General features: G+C 33.3%; 1 protein-coding gene across 4 annotated transcripts in view; it reads left to right on the top strand.

The window, feature by feature from the left end:
* The first annotated feature begins 4,988 nt into the window (after positions 1-4,988).
* The window catches only part of LOC136036146 (uncharacterized), a 50,747-nt gene continuing 48,975 nt past the window's right edge, over positions 4,989-6,760 (top strand). For 2 of the 4 annotated variants that reach the window (XM_065718185.1, XM_065718181.1), the window contains exon 1: positions 4,989-5,080. The gene's annotated coding sequence lies outside the window, so the exon portion shown is untranslated. The remainder of the gene's footprint in view (positions 5,081-6,760) is intronic. The other 2 variants (XM_065718184.1, XM_065718183.1) reach the window with 2 other exon arrangements.

The raw sequence follows: 6,760 nt of genomic DNA, 5'->3' as shown, positions 1-6,760 counted from the left end.
CCAAAACAATAAAAAAGTATTGAATGAATGGTGCGTGATTTGCCGTTGCTAAGTTTCAAAACCAATATAAATGATTAGAATCGTTTCTTGCGATGCCATTCCAACAATAAAAAACAAGTTTTTCAAATGACAGTAAAGAACCACATTAACACTTTTAAACACATGAATTTTGCCAAACGTTAGGTTGTTTGGAATGGGATAAGAATCATATTGAGAGTACTATAGAATTTTAGCCTAAATAGCAGGAAATTGAAGTGGGGTAGCCTCCCTTGTATATCGAATAATTTCTGTTTATTTGAAATTGTAATGTTACTCTTTACTTTCGCTTGAAAAGGATTGTTATTTTATTTATTTTGTGTTTGTTTTTCAAATTCTGGTTTCCCCCTTAGGAGCAACTTGACGAAGGCACACTTTAGCCAAGAGTAACTGAAAATTTAAAAATGTGCTTTTTAAAAAAGGTTTCGTGTGATGAAGAATCGTCATTTGAAGTTGATTCGAGAATTCGAAGGGGGAGGATTTACTGCAGGTTTTTTTTCTGGAGGAGTATCTTATAGGGTGGGAGAGAGGAGGGCTAATTACCTAGAACCATGTACACAGTTTTTCAGAACAGTATTTCTGAGCAATTATTAAAAAACAAAATACAAAAAAATTACCACTTAATCGAGGTTTCAGCGACAGGAATTGATTATGAAGTTTTAATGACTAGTTAAAATTTGTAATAAGTTTTCTATTTATTCTCAGTTTCATGATTTTTTTCATCAGCACAAAAATGGGTGACGTAATTTCACTTTGGAATTATGGGGAAGCTGAACTTCGGGGCTTCTTAGATCATCTTAATACTTATGACCAAAATTCGCAGTTCACTCTAGAAGTTGAAATTGAAATAAACTACCGTTTTTATAGCACTTGGTATTTGCCAAGTGACATATATAATGATCGCAAATTCTGTCGGTCTGTCTGTCCCAGTTTTGCTAGTTTAGGCAATTGCAGATAAGCTAGAACGATGAAATTTGGCAGCTGTATCAGGTACAGGACCAGATTAATATAGAAATAGTTGTTTCTCCGATTCGACCGTGGGGGGGACGGCTAATTCGGAAAAATTTAAAAATGAGGTATTTTTAACTTACGAACGGGTAATCGGATCTTAATTAAATTTGATATTTAGAAGGATATCGTGTCTCAGAGCTCTTATTTTAAATTCCGACCAGATCCGGTGACATTGGGGGGATTTGGAGGGGGAACCTAAAATCTTGGAAAACGTGAAAATTGACGTATCGTTATCTTACGAAAGGGTGATCGGATCTTAATGAAAACCTGATACATAGAAAGATCTTATGTCTCAGATGCTGCATTTTCGATTCTAATCAGATCCAGGGAATAGGGGGTTCGAGGGGGGAAACAGAAACCTTGGAAACCGGTAATATTGGAAAACGCTTAGAGTGGAGAGATCGGGATGAAACTTGATGAGAAGAATAATCACAGGCTCTAGATACGTGATTGATATAATTGGAACGGATCCACTCTCTTTGGGGGGGGGGGGGTATTTCCAGTGCTTTGGCCTGTTCGGTGCTTCTGGACGTGCAAGGACGACGAAAATTGGTAGGCGTGTCAGGCACATCCACAAATTGACTTGATTATAGTCGTTTGCCCGATTCCACCATCTGGGGGGCTAGAGGGAGAGGAACAATTGAAAAAAGAGGTATTTTTAACTTACGAATGGGTGATCAGATCTTAATGAAATTTAATATTTAGAAGGACTTCGTGTCTCAAAACTCACGTGTCTAAAAATTTAAATCCCAACCGTATCTGGTGATATTGGGGGAGTTGGTGGGGGAAACAGGAAATCTTGAAAAACGCTAAAAGTTGATATATCGGGATGAAACTTGGTGGGAAGAATAATCACAAGTCCTAGATACGTGATTGACATAGCAAGTGTGAATCCCCTTACTTTGGGGGGTTTGGGAGGGTGTTAATTCGGAAAAATTGAGGTATTTTTTACTTAAGAAGAGGTGACCAGATCTTAATGAACTTTGATATTTAGAAGAAACTCATATCTCAAAGCTCTTATTTTAAATCCCGACCAGATCCGGTGACATTGGGGGGAGTTGGAGGAGGAAACCGGAAATCTTGGAAAACGCTTAGAGTGGAGATATCAGGATAAAAGTTGATGGGTAGAATAAGTAAATGTCGTAGATACGTGATTGACCTAACCGGACTGGATCCGCTTTCTTTGGGGGAGTTTGGGGGTCCAGTGCTTTGTCGAGTTCGATGCTTCTGGAGTGCTAGGACGATGAAAATTGGTAGGCGTGTCAGGGACTGCACAAATTGACTTGATAAAGTCGTTTCCCCCGATTTTACCATCTGTGGGGGCTGAAGGGAGAGGAAAAATTAGAAAAAACGAGGTACTTTTAACTTACGAGTGGGTGATCGGATCTTAATGAATTTTGATATTTAGAAGGACCTCGTGTCTCAGAGCTCTTATTTTAAATCCCAACCGGCATTATGCCTCTGATTTTCCTTTTAAATCAAACTATTGATTCTTGGAATTTTGCTAGAGCTCATGCCATATGAGCTCTTGGCTCTTCCGACCTCGTCAAAGGTGCCATATGAGCTCTTGGCTCTATTTAGATGTGTTAACTATTCACAATACCGATAAACTGGATTTTACTATCTATCGAAAGCCAACGCAAAACAATAAATACCTTCATTGTAATTCAAATCAACCCCACAAGTTATAAGAGCAGTTATAGCTTCTCTCATTGATCGTAACCTGAATATTTGCTCCGATTCGTATATAAATGCAGAAAAAATTTTTATCAGAGATATTCTTTTTGGTAATGGATACCCCATTCCTTTTGTCAATAAGATAATTAGTCGTAGACTAAAACGACATTCCCGTAAAATCGAAGAAGATATTTCACAATGTGAGGCAACTGATAAGCCATCAAATATTATCTATCTTCCGTATATCCCAAAAATCACAACAAAAATTAAAAAATATTTGCACAAAAAATAATTTGCATGTGGGTTTTACCAATAATTTTAAATTCATTAATTTCTTAAATTCCGGTAAAGATAAAACCCCAGTTACTTGCCAAAATTTCAGAAAATGTTGAGAGGGATGCTGAGCCTGATCAAAATATTACTATTTCCATCCTAGTTGTCAAAAGTGAGCATGTGCAATATGTGAGATTTGACTGGCTAATGGTATTTAGTTGAGACTTTCAGTATACGTTGAACTAAGTCAAAAAATATTGTACAGACCCAGCTTGTTAAAATGGGTTTGTAATATATTAAGAGCAGCTAAGGGTATTAATTTAAAACTTTCAGAGAGTGTCGAAGACAACGTCAGACTCAATCAAAAGACACTATGTGCATCCCAGTTGCCAGATGTTTGTACCTGTAATATCTTAGAAATAGCAAATGGTGTTAAGTTTAAACTTTCAGGGAATGTTGAAATAAATCAAAAGATACTAGAGCCAATAAATTAGAATCAGATGTTTTAATTCTTAAGACGAAGACGTTTAAAACTGGAGACTTATTCATTGCTATAACCAATGAAAAACAATTGGCATTTAAAAACAAACAGAACTTGATGGTTAAAAAAAAACAAATTTTGAAAAAAAAATAACAAAGAGCTATAATGAAGTTAAGACCATCAAAAATAAAGTTTGGCTATAATTCCAGCTCAAAACGACCAGAGATTACTATTAAAGAATAAATAAACCTGAAACAAATACAAATTAAAATAATCAATAATTTCAAGCATAAATGTTATAGACACTGATATAAATAAATAAATAAATCCTAAAACAAGTAAAATCAAATTGGATAGTCAGGTCAAACAAAAATATAAACAAAATATACTACACAACAAAAGTTTGGCAACTGCTCCCTTTCGCATCCCCTAATCACAAAAGTTCTAAAACTTTTTGCGTCATTGGCGCGACACTTATAACAAAATGTATTACAACCATTTTTATTTGTATTTACAACATTGAAAGATCATAAATAAATTAAAGTGAAATAAAATCTTGAATCGATGAGATTCTCAGGAATTAATATTATTATATATTAAACGTTCAGTTTATTTCTATTATTTCTTTCCAATTATTTTTATTATTATCGCGATCAATTTTTTATCCGTCGTCCATGATTTTCATGATACGTAAAGTTTTCAATAAAAAGTAAATGAAGAACTTTTACGGGTAGGGGCTTGAAAAAAGGTAGTAGCCAAACTCCTATAGTTATTTTTGTTCGCTTTAAGTTTCACTTGATTGTTTACTTTAAGTTTTATTCGTCTTAGGATTTATTAATTCATTTGTTTCAGCATGTTGTCTTTAAGCATGCTATGATCATAGATATTAATTTCTGTTTCTATTGAATTTACTTTATTTTTCAAAAGTAATTTTCGGTCGTTTCGAGTTTGAGCGATTGTAAGACTTTACATTTGCTGGTCTTAAGTTTAATATGGTCCTTTAATTTTCTTTGAAGCAAACTGATTTTTGTAAAGTTAGTTTGATAAAAGATGAAAATGCTTTGTATCCGTGCGCTGCTGTAGCTGTTAAACGGAGATGCTATGCTATAAGAGTCTGAAAATAACTTTTAAAAATCCTAAAACATTTACTTGAACCATTCTTAAAGCTCTTCATTTTACTTCGAACCCCTCTAATGCACAAACACATAGCCCGAAATATATATCTCCTCTATTCTACAATACGTTACTTTTAGTTTATTTTAGTACCTCGAATTAAATCAATGCTACGAAATGAAGAAACGGAAAATGCATGAAAATTTATAATTTGGGCTATATATTTGCAGATTATAAGGGCTTGGAAAAGTAAATGTTTTAAAAAGGTATAATTAAATGTTCTAGGATTTTTTTTTAGGTTATTTCCAGAATTTTATAGTGTTTCCTTCTCAACTACTCAACAGAACAGTGATACCTAAACTGATTTTTACGACCGACTTAAAACATGCTTCAAATGCGGTACCGTAAAACGGAGCTTACATATTTCTGCTAAAATTCGAAATCTTGACTTCATTTTAGAGGTCCAGCAGTAGAAGATATACCTGATAGGTTCTTTTTTTAGAGGGTGTTCCAGCTGAAAAATCAAGTAACTTTAAAGTAACTAGAGAAGTTACTTAAATTTTACATTCACCAGGAACGGCTTTTGAAGTAACTAAGGTCTTATTCAGATAGAAAAAAAATATTACGACCAAGATTTTGATAACATTTGTTTTAGACTCATTTAGTCTGAATTTAGAATAACTTCCTGTGCATAATTCCTTGTAAATATTATAGCTAAGGCCACCAACCAGTAGAGGAAACTCTTTAGAATAATTTGGAACTGACCTTAAAATCAAAAAAATTAGATACACTCTAGGGGTGTATGAATAGGATATTCTAGGCTAGTTGCATGTTTAAACTTGTTTGTCTTGGGTATAGTTTGAATAACGTAACCTCTTGCCAAGATAGCAAAAAGTATCTAAACTAGAATTTTACCACAATTATTTTTTCTGCATTGTTTCCTGATTGATTAAGCTAGCCTAACCTATATTTTAAATTTAACCCACTGTATAAAATTGACCTACATTGTTCACAAAAAGAAAAGCAGAATGCTGCATAGATAACTTAATGCCAAATTCATTATGGAAAGGTATTAATTTTGCAATAAATCTGTGGGCATTAACCTAGATTTGGTTTAAATATCCTGTTTCTATATTAATTTCAGTGCATTAGTGTCTGAGATAGCATACAGTAGTATTGATTATTGAAACTCTTTGGCTTAGGCCTATCTTTTTCTTAAATTCAGTTTAACTATTAAGGTTAGAATTTTAGACTAGGCTAGTTAAAATTTTCAAATGATGGCCTTTTCACTAGGCTATCTTTAAAAGTATTTGAGCTTACTAAATTATTTTTTAATAATGGATCTGCATCAAATGAGAGAGAGTTCCCCTAGATATGGCGAAATACTTTGGGAATTTTCATTGAAATATATATATTTTGGTACATCCATCAAGGAACCCCCCTCCTCAGATTTTCAAAATATATTCCCTTCCCCCTCCCATTTACAGTTTTGTAAATTAGTGCCATTTGTGAATTAGCATAGCAGAAAGACTTTGGTTTTGTCCTGGATTTTGTTTTATTTTATACTTGACTGATTTCAGCTTATTCATAGAAAATTGTAAGGGTTTCATGTCTTCATTTTTATGGAATTTGTTTTTTTATTTATTTGCATAATTTTATAGTATTTGCTTATGAATAGGTTAAACTTGTATCAGATCAAAGGTATAAGCTATATAAAAAATGCCAATTTTTCATGATAATTAAAAATATTTTCTTGGGCATTAATTTATGAACACAGAACATTTTGTTGTTAGGGCAATATGATTTTCAGAAACTTGTTTAATAACCAAATCAGGCTCATACTTAGATCCATGACCTAAACTTAACAAGAGAAAGAAACAGAAACTTACAGGTAGGATTTAATTTAGAGCAAAGTGGATGACATATATTTGAAATATTCAGTTCACCAAGTTTAACCTTTATGAAGCAGAGTAGTCACAACACAGTTTTCGGTTTACTGTATTTGCTTCTAATTAAATCTAGGCTTTCTTTGAGACCACAGTCCAAGATACAAATGATTTATTCAAAGCCCAATAAAGGAACAAAATTTTACAGCCTCCATCAAATATTCCAAAATTCATGAAAAATATAGCATAGAGATGGGTGCATAAAAATTCAATGGCTGATTTA

Source organism: Artemia franciscana, chromosome 15 (genome assembly GCF_032884065.1).
Source record: "Artemia franciscana chromosome 15, ASM3288406v1, whole genome shotgun sequence".
Taxonomy (NCBI): domain Eukaryota; kingdom Metazoa; phylum Arthropoda; class Branchiopoda; order Anostraca; family Artemiidae; genus Artemia; species Artemia franciscana.
This window is presented reverse-complemented; position numbering and strand designations above follow the sequence as displayed.